This window comes from Rhinichthys klamathensis, unplaced genomic scaffold (genome assembly GCF_029890125.1).
Source record: "Rhinichthys klamathensis goyatoka isolate OS25496 unplaced genomic scaffold, OSU_Roscu_1.1 h1tg000665l_1, whole genome shotgun sequence".
Lineage (NCBI taxonomy): Eukaryota > Metazoa > Chordata > Actinopteri > Cypriniformes > Leuciscidae > Rhinichthys > Rhinichthys klamathensis.
The window spans coordinates 832,822-847,809 of NW_026607104.1; positions in this window are offsets into that span (position 1 = coordinate 832,822).

Genomic DNA, 14,988 nt, shown 5'->3' on the forward strand with positions numbered 1-14,988 from the left:
AAAGTGAAAATCTAAATGCATATGATACCATCTCATAATATTATTTTTAGACACTGGCCCCAAAAGGTATTTGGACTTAAGACACACCTAAAATTGTCTGAATGCCATTGGGTTATAAAACAACAAAGTAAATACAGATAGCACAAGTATTGTTTTCAAGTGGAATATTTCACCATGACTAGTTTGAAAGGTTTTAAGTGACAAACAATAGAAATACGGTTGCAAATGAAGACAAAAGGTATTGTGAAACTTTCTGAATGTCAAACGTCAGCGCCGGTATATGGTTAATGTGATAGAAGACCTGAGAGAACTTGAAGACTTCATGCATCTAGTAAAATCACACAGAGACCAGCTGGTTAAACGTTAAAGAAAGTGAACCTTTAGCAGCATTTGAGCTCTTGGTTTAATGTTTTGTTAGCTAATGTAAAATCTTTAGTTACCACAAATAAATTTTTTTCCTTAAACAACAAGCCAAGACGTGCACACTTAATAGCTGTGAGCGGTTAACTGGATCAGAGACGGGAAATAATCAACTTGATTTCTTCATAGCACTTCTTCATTTGGTGTGGTAAATGTTGTTGCACAGATCAGTATAGGAACAAAATGCATCATAGATACATACGCACAACAACATCATAAATGGGCTTTTTATTATCAGATTTTGTGAATATTTTTTAGATTAAAATTGGAGGTAAATGCCACTTGTCCAGTTTGTCCGTACATTCAAGTCCCTTATATTTCTTTGGGTTGTATATCTGCCCTGTAGCAGTGTATGTCTTAATGCCTTTAAAAACAAGCATTACAGAGTATCATAAAAATAATCAGATATGCTAGTGGTTTCAGATCACCACAGACCACATAAAAACAGAACAAAAACACCATGCATTTTAAAATGTTAAAATCTAAATCTTTAAAAAGTCACAAGTGAATTTTGAAGTATGTTACACAACTATTTTCTATACATGCAAGCTGGTTTTACATATGATTTCTGATTTCATTACAGGAGGAGATGATGTGGTAGAATCTCAATCAAGCACGAAAATAAAATCTATTATTCAAGTTTCATGACAAAAGTTAAATCTACAAATAAGAAATAATCGATTATGTAACCTCTACGTGCAGGAAACACTTATCCAGCCAACAGAGAACTTTCCCAGAACTTCAGCTAACGTCATGCATGAACGAACAATATTCATGTAAGTTATCTGGTCTTTTATATTTTTTTCAAAAAGATTATTTACAAAAAGATTGTTCATGGAAATATTCAGGTAAAAACGTTTAATCGATTGGAAAACGACTGTAAATTGATTAAAAATACATTTTAACACAAAAACAAAATGTTTGACAAAAGTAGTCCTAAATTTTCTAAAATATAAACTATCCCACTATATTATTGTTACTTTATTGATGATTGTTTTAAAGTGGTTTATATATTTATTACTATAAGAATAACAATTGTAGCCTAATTAATTTTTTAAAAAAGATCATTGGTTCCACTTTATTTCGATAGTCCACTTTAGACATTCTGCTAACTATAAGTAACTTTGCAACTACATGTCAACTAACTGTCATTAGAGTGTTAGTAGACTGTTAGGTTATGGTTAGGTGTTAGTAGGGTGACCACCTGCTAATAAGCCCAAGGGGGGACAAGGGGTATGTTTCTGAGGGATAATGTGGGACACTGCCTGGCGCGGCGGTGCCCCCACCCCACGGGCAGACTCATTGATAGTGGTTTAGGCTACCCATTTCTAGCACATATACATGTCATATTAATAATGCCCTATTCCCCTAAATATGTGTAATTGCTGATATGCTCATGAATAGGCCAACCAATGTGTTTTTTTCTAAATAAAGATTCATAATAGTTTGAACATTCAGTGAATTGACAGATGCACTTCCACTTACGATTTACTTTAGCATTTAATTTTATTTATTTTTCATTACAATTTATTCACTTTAAATAAATTATAATATAAAACCATAGGATTAACAGGAATTGTAGTTGCTCAACACCACAGGAACAGTAAAAAAAGAAAAGAAAAAAAAAGTCCCTCTCGGTATCCCCCTCAACACCTTTCAGCCACAAATATTCATTTTCCCAGTCTTTCTTGTACCCACATCTTCTTTTTTTAATTGCTGATGGCGATGCGGTGCCTCAGACTCAGTCTCTTTCTTACATGCAGTGAAAGTACAATAAACCCACTGCATTTATTACTCTTTTTATATGAATCAGCAATTAATAAACTACTATAAACATCAAACTACTTCTTCACTGCTGATTCCTGGTGGTTTAGAGGAAAATTACTCCGAGTCGCCCCCTGTCGTTTCACAGAATAGCACAACGGCGAGCGCGTCAAGTATAAACGCCTCGTCCGTTTGGAGAGGTGTGCGCGCAGTCAGCGGAGACTCGCGCTCGTGCGAACGCGTCGAGTATAAACAAGGCTTAAGTCCACAAGACCGAAAGTGCACATGAAGTGTGCCATTTGGGACAGGGCCCCCGTCAGCAGTTCAACTGAGGGGTGGGTCACGTGGGTCACAATGTTCGTTTGGCTGCCTGGGGCTCGAGGATATAGAGCGACCAACTTTTTTTTTGAGCAAGCATTGATTATGCGTGACACGGTCTCAATTTGCGGGAAGCATGAATTGGGCTTCAAACGCTGTGCGCGCACGCGCTACGCGGGACGGGTGGTTCGAGTCAGTAGAACAAGTTGACTTGTAGTTGCCAAGTTACTTATAGCAAACCTGTAAAAGAACAGGACGCAGGAGACGAATGAATGTCCAACACTCCTCAGCAATAAAAACAAAATATTAAACACAATGTGTTTAAAAAAAACAATATGATGTTTATCTAAAGTAATTTTTGCTTAGTTTGGTTGAACTTGATCATCGAAAGTCAGCAGCAAAAGACATTAAACTACATAGTGTTATTTGCGTAATATTCTGAGTTTGCAATTCACTATTTTTGTTCATTTTGAGGAATACAGAATATGTTTTTGTTCAAGTGAAATGTATGTTCACATTTAGTCCAGAACTACAATATCCCTCATGTTCACACACACACACACACACACACACACACACACACACACACACACACACACACACACACACACACACACACACACACACACACACACACACACACACACACACACACACACACACACACACACACACACACACACACACACACACACACACACACGCACGCACACACAACGCCTCTGCACTTATGATCCTCTCAACATGTTGTAGCAACAACGGGAATGCAACCCACACGAGTGAAGCGTTCGTACATAATCAAACACAAGGGGCTGCATATTCCAAATTATCCCTGAGGCTATGAGCCAAGAAGACCTTTTGTTGTTAACTAAAGGAAGGACGTTGTCAATGTTTTATAATTTGGCAAGAACAGATCTGTTCAGAAATGGTGAAACAAGAGGCCCTAACAAGAAGTCACCTGACCCCTGCGACTAAACAGACTGAACCATTCAGCGTCCCGAGCTAGTTTTCCCCTCATCAATTATTGTATCTCCTTAAGGCTGAAAAAGTGGACTTGCATACAAAATACCCTTTGTCTTGAAGACAGCCATTTGCGAAACTAAACCCTCACGTGGTACACACCACGGATGCACAAATGCTGACCATAAGGATACCCACACACACACACACATAAGGACTTTCCTCCAATTCTCCAATACCAATAAAACTCATCCCAGAACAATTCTTGACTGACCCAGAATCAAAATCATGTAACATAACAATTATATATTGTGTTTACAACCCCTGTATGTGTCTATTCTGCTTAGATCACATCTAAGTCATGTAATTGTTTTAAATATTAGAGATACTGGAATGAAAGTGTCGTGTTTCCTATCATTATGCTCGTATGTGTTTAATTCAAAAGATGGCTCGATTGAAATCTGTGTAAAAATGTTTATGTTCTTAAAATGGAAATTATGTCTAAACTGAATCCTCTGTTTCGAGCTGATGAGTAAGCAGACCACAGAGAACACATGATTCGCGATGAAAGAAAGGGGGGGAGGGGGGGGGGGGGGGGGGGATAGAAAAGACCCCCTGCTCAAATAACCATATAGTATCTTATTGTCCGAATTCCAAATTCCTCCAGGAGGCGGGACAAACATTTTGAGCTTAAAATCTTAGACCCGAACACAGAATCTCTGGTGATGCTCTGGTGATGCTCTGGTGATGCTCTGGTGACTCCCTCTTGTGATCCGCTCTTGCCCTCTGCTCTTGCCCTCTCTCTCTTGTGATGCTCTCTCTTTCGGCAGAACGAGCCGGGTGGAGCCGACGATGGTTATAGTAACCATGTAGACGCAGAGACAAATGACCCAAATCAAGATATGGGTTAAAACAGATTTAATTGAAGCCATCTCGTCTCACTTTTCTTTCCTTTCTTAGTTTGTTTCTTTTCCGTTAAAAGTCTCGGTTCTAAGTTAAGTGTTGCTGCAAAGTTTCGTTTTAACGTTTCAACTGCAAAACCAGCTTTCAACTTCAAAGACTTTCATTCATCCGCGCCAACACACCACGTGACTGGCTGTCCAAGATCTATCCAGGCACACGAGAAGAAAACCCAAACCACGGACCCGGGAACCCCCTTCACGACAAAAGGGAACCCCAAAGCAAGGACAAGCAAGTACCTCCAGACTTGAAACTGCAGGTGCATTTTAATATCAAATTGAATTACCCGCCTAAGAAACGATACAAGGGTGAAATTAATTATTGATGGTTCGTTCAGGTTATGTCTTTTAAGTGCATATAGAAACTTGGGATCTCACCATCTAACTCCTAAAACTCATTCTTCCTCACTCTCTGTCTTTCTTCAACTTGTATGAATGCGTGTGCGTGTGTTTGTGTTATATTAGTTTTATGTGTGTTAGTCATAGGCTTATAATCAATAAAGTATTGTTTGTATTTGAAAAGAGAAGCATTACTTGTGTTATGCGCTTACAGATTTATTGTCTTGAACTTCGATCTAAGTTACCTATGCTTTGACCCTTGATTTATTTCTTAATTTAGCTGTTAGCTGGGAATTAGTCTTTCTTGGACAAGAAGATATGATATTTCCTAGAATTAATGATTGTTTGTGGAAATTGCAGTAACTAGCAAGAGACAACTTCTCACTTTGAGCACACAAATACGTGTGTCGTTTATTTCGTATGACAAAACTAACAGCAAACCAATGGCGCTGACAAGCGTCCTACGTCATCACCCATACAGAACATTTAAAGGGACCACGATCCCTGAACAGTTATGAGGAAAAAAACGCTAAGAACAAAGTACTGCATTTATCACCAACAATGTATAGAACTACATTTAACCCAAAGGTGAATTATGTATGTCACAGTCACTACACACGTCCCCCCAGAATTCACTGTATCCGAAGAACCAAACTGTCAACGGGGAGGTGGGCGTATCAACCGACCACAACGGCTGCGCTGTACTGGAGGTTGAGGAAACCTCACTGCAGCCGGTGTCCCGCCAAGACCCGGGTGTGGGGCATGGAGTGTAGGAGGTTTAGGAGCAAGGGGTGGAGGCAGAGCAGGAGGCCGTCCGCGGCGTGGGGGCTGGGCCAGGTTGATGGGCCTGGCTACGTCCAAATGAGCCGGTTTGAGGCGGTCGATAGAAAGTCGCTCTGGTTTGCCGCCTCTGTCCACCACAAAATGTTTGTCCCCCGTCTCCAGGACCCGGAATGGGCCCTCATAGGGCGGACGTAGCGGTCCCCTGTGAGCATCGTGGCGAATGAAAACGTAGTCAGCCGTCTGAAGTCCAGCGGGGATGTGCGACTGAGGGAGGCCGTGACGTGAAGTAGGGACAGGTGCGAAAAGCCTTGCATTGTCCAGTAGAGTAGACCGCTGGAAAGTAGCAGACCAGGGAACCGTGGCACTAGGGACAAACTCCCCCGGTACCCGCAGTGGCTGTCCATAAACAAGCTCCGCGGATGAGGACTGAAGGTCCTCCTTTGGCGCAGTCCTGATGCCCAGCAACACCCATGGGAGCTTGTCGACCCAGTTGCTGTCTTTGAGGCTGGCACGCAGGGCAGCCTTCATTGACCTATGAAAACGTTCACAGAGTCCGTTAGCCTGCGGGTGATATGCGGTCGTGCGGTGGAGTTTCACTCCGAGGCTCTGTGCGACAGCGTCCCACAGCTCAGACGTGAACTGCGCGCCTCGGTCAGAGGAAATGTCCGAAGGAGTGCCGAAACGGGCAACCCAGGTGCTAATAAATGCCCGTGTCATCTCTACAGATGCCATTGACGTCAAAGGCACAACCTCGGGCCAGCGGGTGGTCCTGTCAACCATGGTGAACAGATATGTGAAACCGTGAGAGGAGGGCAGAGGACCGACCAGGTCCACGTTTACATGGTCAAAACGTCTCTCCGGAACCGGGAACAAACCTAACGGGGCTTTAGTGTGGCGGTGGACTTTGGCCCGTTGGCACTCAACACAGATGTTAGCCCAATCCCTAACGTCCTTCTTGAGGCCGTGCCAAACAAACTTAGCTGCAACCAGTCTCTGTGACGCTTTCGAACCTGGGTGGGAGAGACCATGGATGGCGTCAAAAACTTGTCGTCTCCATCCCGAGGGAACGACTGGCCGAGGACTACCTGTGGAGATGTCACACAGGAGCGTGGTGCCGGCATCGCCAAAAACTACATCCTCGATCTGCAGACCTGTAGTCGAGGTCCTCAGGAGTTGCACGTCCGGGTCTGTGGCCTGAGCGGCCGCCATGCGGTTGTAATCTAAGCCCAGGTGGACTGCCCCCACCACAGCCCGTGATAAGCAGTCAGCCACGTGGTTGGTCTTACCAGCAACGTGCTGCAAGTCCGTGGTGAACTCTGAAATGTAGGACAGATGACGTTGCTGGCGGGCGGACCACGGTTCAGCCACCTTGGCCATGGCAAAAGTCAACGGCTTGTGATCCACAAACGCAGTGAAGTGTCGGCCTTCCAGCAGGGAACGGAAATGTCGGATGGCGAGGTAGAGACCCAGCAGCTCCCGGTCGAAAGTGCTGTACTTCCGCTCACAGGGGCGCAGCTGACGGCTAAAGAAAGCCAGCGGCTGCCAGGCACCGCCTACCCACTGCTCGTAGACAGCACCGACAGCATAGTCTGAGGCATCCGAGGTGATGGCGATGGGGGCTGTTGGAGAAGGATGTGCCAACATGGTGGCGTTCGCTAGGGCTGCCTTAGTGGCGGCAAAAGCCCTGTCTCTACTCTCAGTCCAGTCCACAACGTGCTGTGGTTTACCTTTCAAGGCCTCGTGCAAAGGCCGCATGAGCAGAGCAGCTCGAGGAATGAAGCGGTGGTAAAAATTCACCATGCCGAGGAACTCCTGCAGGGATTTGACAGTGAGCGGGCGTGGGAACTGTGTGACTGCCTCCACCTTTGATGGGAGAGGGACCGCCCCGTCCTTAGTGACTCTGTGTCCAAGGAAGTCAATGGTGGAGAGGCCGAACTGGCACTTGGCGGGGTTGACAATCAATCCATGTTGGCTAAGCCGCTCAAAAAGGGTTTGGAGGTGCGCCAGGTGCTGAGACTTGGACGTGCTCGCTACTAGAATGTCATCCAAGTACACAAAAAGAAAAGGCAGGTCCCGCAAAACAGAGTCCATGAGGCGTTGAAAAGTTTGGGCGGCGTTTTTAAGGCCGAACGGCATACGCAGGAACTCAAACAGACCAAACGGCGTGATCACTGCCGTTTTGGGGATGTCCAGTGGATGTACCGGCACCTGATGATATCCATGAACGAGGTCGACCTTGGAAAAAATCACCTTGCCAGACAGGTGTGCTGAAAAATCCTGTATGTTCGGGACTGGGTATCGGTCAGGCGCCGTTGCCTCATTAAGCCGCCGGTAGTCGCCACACGGGCGCCAGCCGCCACCAGGTTTGGGGACGATGTGGAGGGGCGATGCCCATGGGCTGTCGGATCGGCGAACTATTCCCAGGCGTTCCATGTTCGCAAACTCAGCCTTTGCAACGGCAAGCTTGGTTGGGTCGAGGCGCCGAGCGCGGGCGTAGACGGGTGGACCAGTGGTGGCGAGATGATGCTCCACACCATGCTTCACGGCTGATGCAGAGAAAGTGGGCTGAGTGAGGGCTGGGAAACTGGCAAGCAGACGGTGGAAATCATCAGAAGCTGAAAGCATGCTAGACAGCCGTATGGAGTCAGTCCCGCTGAGCGTGCATGTATAAGAGCAAAACGTGACAGCGTCAATCAGACGGCGATTCTTTACATCCACCAACAGTCCATGTGCACACAAAAAATCAGCGCCGAGGAGGGGAACGGCAACCTTTGCGGTAACAAAGTTCCAGCCGAAGTGCTGTCCTCCTAAACACAGTTCGATGTACCTCGTTCCATATGTGCGGATGGGGCTACCATTTGCAGCTTCCATAGGAGGGCCGTGGCTGTCGGTCACCATGTCCAAACGGGATGCAGGCAGGACGCTCCTCTGTGCTCCTGTGTCGCACAGAAAACGCCGTCCAGAGATGCTGTCGTGGATGAAAAGCAGCCTGCCTACGCGGCCGACGCTCATGGCCACTACTGAGCGCCGGCCCCGGCGTTTCCCGACCCGCCGAAACTGCATGGTGAGCGACATTTGTTAGCCTTGGTTCCAAACTTAGCATGGTAGAAACATAAGCCTGGAAGTTGTTGGGGGCCAGAAGACAACTGCCGCCGAGAAGTGGTTGCCGCGACGAAGGTGGAGTCGTCACGTGTCACCGAAGCGATGTGCGCGGGAAAAAGCGCGTCCGCACAATGTCCGTGACTCGCCAGAAAAAATTTATCAGCTTCCTCAGCCAGTCTCCGACAGTCAGTGATTGTGGTGTTGGCTAATGCAGCTCTCACTTGTGAAGGCAGCTGACGCAGGAAAAGCTGGATGAACAGAAAATCGGGTCTGTGCTCTCCCAAAAGATCCAGCATGCGGTCCATGAGCTCGGACGGTTTGCTGTCACCCAGTCCTTGAAGGGAGAAAAGCCTGCCGGCTCTCTCAGCGTCCGACAGTCCGAACGTTTTCAACAGGTGGGCTTTGAGTGCTGCATATTTCTCGTTTTTCGGAGGATTTGTTAGAAGGCTCACCACTCTGGATGCCGTTGAATTACCGAGAGCCGACACTACGTAGTAGTATTTTGTTGTATCCGCGGTGATCTCACGCAGCGCGAACTGCGCTTCAGTCTGTGCGAACCATGCAGATGCCGACGATTCCCAGAATTCGGGGAGTTTGAGGGTGACAGCGTTCGCGGTCATGGTCGTGTCGTGTCTCTGGATACGTCCAGCAGACTAATGTCGGGGTCACCAGTGTGGAAATTGCAGTAACTAGCAAGAGACAACTTCTCACTTTGAGCACACAAATACGTGTGTCGTTTATTTCGTATGACAAAACTAACAGCAAACCAATGGCGCTGACAAGCGTCCTACGTCATCACCCATACAGAACATTTAAAGGGACCACGATCCCTGAACAGTTATGAGGAAAAAAACGCTAAGAACAAAGTACTGCATTTATCACCAACAATGTATAGAACTACATTTAACCCAAAGGTGAATTATGTATGTCACAGTCACTACATGTTTATGCTTTCCGTTCATCGGATGAACTGATAAACTGATCATACTATTGATTTTGCTACAGTAAATTCTGAAAATAATTCAATTATTAATTATTGATCATAATCCGTTATGAATAATAATTAATTATATTTATACGTGCGTATAATCGCTACAATGTGGACAGGAGAGCTGTCAGCCAATAAACGGGAAACAAAGTAACTTGAATTATTTATTCAATAAAGTTACTCAGATATTGTGTTGTAAATTTTAAAGTAATGTGTTATTTTACTAGTTACTTGAAAAAGTAGTCTATTATGTTACTTATGTTACTTGTAATGCGTTACTCCAAACACTGGATATAAAGATAAATTAATATATCTGCTAAAGGAATCAAAATACTCACACCAACATTTAAAGGGACATCTCCTGTTGCACATCCTGTCCATGCTAAATATTCAAAAACAAATATGATCAATAACCACACACAAGAAAAAAAAAACATGGCTCAAACTCTATATTTAAATACTCAAAATGTTTGTTGTCGACATACATTGATACATTTATACATTACACAGATGCTTTTATCCGAAGCTACTTACATTGCATTTCAAGTTACACATTTACATTCTTATCAGTTCTTGCTTTCCCTAGGAATCAAACCCATAACTTTGTCGTTGCAAGCGCGAACACTCTACTGTTTGAGCTACAACTATACAGCAGACATACAGTAGAAATACAATAGGCATACAGTATCACACAGTAGACATACAGTAGACATACAGTGGACATACAGTAGACATACAGTATCACACAGTAGACATACAGCAGACATACAGTAGACATACAGTGGACATACAGTAGACATACAGTATCATACAGTAGACATACAGTAGACATACAGTAGACACAGTAGACATACGGTAGACATACAGTATCATACAGTAGACATACAGTAGACATACAGTGGACATACGGTAGGCATACAGTATCATACAGTAGACATAAAGTAGACATACAGTATCATACAGTAGACATACAGTGGGCATACAGTAGACGTACAATATCATACAGTAGACATACAGTAGATATACAGTATCATACAGTGGACATACAGTGGACATACAGTAGACATACAGTATCATACTGTATTGTACAGTAGACATACAGCGGACATACAGTAGACATACAGTATCATACAGTATTGTACAGTAGACATACAGTAGACATACAGCGGACATACAGTAGACATACAGCGGACATACAGTAGACATACAGTATCATACAGTATTGTACAGTAGACATACAGTATTGTAAAGTAGACATACAGTGGACATACAGTAAACATACAGTAGACATACAGTAGACACAGTAGACATACAGTATCATACAGTAGACATACAGTATCATACAGTGGACATACAGTGGACATACAGTGGACATACATTAGACATACAGTAGACACAGTAGACATACAGTAGGCATACAGTATCATGCAGTAGACATACAGTAGACATACAGTAGACACAGTAGGCATACAGTGGGCATACAGTGGACATACAGTATTGTACAGTAGACATACAGTAGACATACAGCAGCCATACAGTATTGTCCAGTAGACATACAGTAGGCATACAGTAGACATACAGTGGACATACAGTAGACAAACAGTATCACGCAGTAGACATACAGTAGACACAGTAGACATACAGTATCATACAGTCGACATACAGTAGACATACAGTACCATACAGTATTGTACAGTAGACACAGTAGACATACAGTAGGCATACAGTGGACATACAGTGGACACAGTAGACACACAGTATCATACAGCGGGATTACAGTAGACATACAGTAGACACAGTAGACATACAGTATCACACAGTAGACATACAGTGGGCATACAGTAGACATACAGTAGACATACAGTATCATACAGTAGACATACAGTAGACATACAGTAGACATACAGTAGACATACAGTATCATACAGTAGACATACAGTGGACATACAGTAGACATACAGTATCATACAGTAGACATACAGTGGACATACAGTAGACATACAGTATCATACAGTGGACATACAGTAGACATACAGTGGACATACAGCATCATACAGTAGACATACAGTAGACACAGTAGACATACAGTATCATACAGTGGACATACAGTAGACATACAGTGGGCATACAGTATCATACAGTAGACATACAGTAGGCATACAGTAGACATACAGTAGACATACAGTAGACATACAGTATCATACAGTAGACATACAGTAGACATACAGTAGACATACAGTATCATACAGTGGACATACATTAGACATACAGTGGACATACAGTATCATACAGTAGACATACAGTAGACACAGTAGACATACAGTATCATACAGTGCACATACAGTAGACATACAGTGGACATACAGTATCATACAGTAGACATACAGTAGACACAGTAGACATACAGTATCATACAGCAGACATACAGTATCATACAGTAGACATACAGTGGACATACATTAGACATACAGTAGACACAGTAGACATACAGTAGACACAGTAGACATACAGTAGACATACAGTATCATACAGTAGAGATACAGTGGACATACAGTAGACATACAGTGGACATACATTAGACATACAGTAGACACAGCAGACATACAGTAGACACAGCAGACATACAGTAGACACAGCAGACATACAGTAGACATACAGTAGACATACAGTATCATACAGTAGACATACAGTAGACACAGTAGACATACAGTAGCCATACAGTATCATACAGTAGACATACAGTGGACATACAGTGGGCATACAGTAGACATGCAGTATCATACAGTATTGTACAGTAGACATACAGTAGACATACAGTATCATACAGTATTGTACAGTAGACATACAGTAGACATACAATAGCCATACAGTATTGTCCAGTAGACATACAGTAGACATACAGCATCATACAGTATTGTACAGTAGACATACAGTAGACACAGTAGGCATACAGTATCATACAGTGGACATACAGTAGACATACAGTAGACATACAACATCATACAGTAGACATACAGTATCATACAGTAGACATACAGTATCATACAGTAGACATACAGTGGACATACAGTAGGCACACAGTATCACACAGTAGACATACAGTATCACACAGTAGACATACAGTATCATACAGTGGACATACAGTAGACATACAGTAGACATACAGTATCATACAGTAGACATACAGTAGACATACAGTATCATACAGTAGACATACAGTAGAACAGAGTCCACAGAATACAAGCCCTAGAATCACATCATGACCCGATCTCTAAAAACACAAAAGAATCTAAAGAAGAAAGTTTTTCATTTATATTTCTGAATATATTTCTTTCTGAACTCACTGTCACTCATACAGTAGGTCTACATGCAGAAAATAGCACATGCATTAGTGAAACTAGAATAAAATAACTCACCTCTTTAACTAAATTGAAAAACCAAGTTATGGAAGAGGGTAAAAGACGATAAACCTTAGTGTACTGGTTTCTTTGGAAGCATTTAGTAAATGACAAGTAACCATCTGAATATTGACGATTTGTCCAACCAATCAGACGAGGGCATTGCCATCATGTCTTTAATCAACAAAATATGATTTAAAATGATGAATTATGCTTCCATTATGTTAATTAAACAATAACAACTTAGGAATGCAATGATCACTTTTAGTTCTATTACAGCAGTGGTTTCTATCACGGTGAGGAAACTTCAGAAACAGTAAATGAGCCATGAGAAGTGAAACCAGATCAGATGTGGTTTCAGTCCACCTTAACCATTCCTCATGATGAGATCTAACAGAACTCTTCATATTAACACAAGGACGACATGTTAGTTACTCAATGTGATCAATGATAATTAATGAACCACATTATAGAAACCTTAAAGTCTTTTGTAAATGTGTCTGTCATATTTTGGTTATATTTTGTTGGGTGTAACAGGTATATCCTGGTTTACCAAAAGTCTGACGTTTATTCCACATTTTTTTTTATTTATGTTTTTATTGGGAAGTCCCCATGAGCTGATATTGCAATTTCACAAAATGTGGTCTCACAGTTTGATCGGATAACGAATTGTGTGTTTTTCCAAATTAAAACATGAATAGCAGCGTTACACAATACCTGATTATTTATTGCTTAAAGGTACTGTAAGTTCACAACATTTTATGCAAATTTGTGATAAGCTGATCCTGTATATGTGATAAAAACAAGTGTATCATTTTGTGCTCTTTAGTGTAAAACCGAGAGACATTCGTCTGCAGTGTCACTGGTTTGTGCCACTAAAATGATTCGCTTCACTGATTAAAATTAGTCCTGTCAAATTGATAAATCGCGATTAATCACATCTAACATAAACGTTTTTGTTTACATAATAAGAGTGTATATATGATTATATTTAAATATATTATATGTCTGTGTGTGTGCATGTCTGTGTGTGTATATATATATATATATAAACAGATGTATGTAGTGATAAAGAGCCCGTCTTTGATGAGGTAAGCAAAGTTTGCATGTTTTTAATTCTGAATGATTCAGTTTGTTTGCTGATCTGGGTCATCGGTTCACTGGTCCTCCATTGGCTCAGATGGAAAAAGCATCATGGCTAGAAATATCAACTTTTTTAAGACTTGATATTGATAAGATGTCGATTGTGAATACTTTGTGTTAACTCATGTCAAATAATTTGGTGTCTGTGATCTACTGTTTTGTGTTTATGCAACTACGAGTTAACAGCTGGATATATGAATATTGTATATGATTATCCATGATGTCAGAGGTGAAAACACATGCAGAGAGAGAGAGAGAGAGAGAGAGAGAGAGAGAGAGAGAGAGAGAGAGAGAGAGAGAGGCTGACCTCTACTGGTTCAAATCTGTCATTGAAATAGGATAAATATATTTTTTCTGCACTGTAGAATGGGCTTGCTACTCATTGACAAGTACTATTTCTACCTAAAATAAAAACACTTATATATGTAGATGTTACCGTATGATTTAATATCACGTGACAATTTTTACAGTGTAATAATGCACACAGATATAATAAAATAAAATAAAATCACAAAACATACCTGTACTACATTTTGAAAGAAAACAATCCTTCAAAACTACCACATCAATAAAAAATAATAATAAAAAAATCTGAATCTTTGAAAATAAATGATTTCTGAACTAATAATTTCAGGACTGTTGTGCGAACATAGGATATGAAAATCTAATTTATTAATGTTTCTACATTCGTGAAATTGGACAAATAAGAGTGAAAACATGATACACTGTGTGGCTTGCTGTAAGCCTAGTTAGCCACTTTGGATATATTATTTGAATAATTAATCAAGTAATTTTTATCCCTGCAAGTAAACGG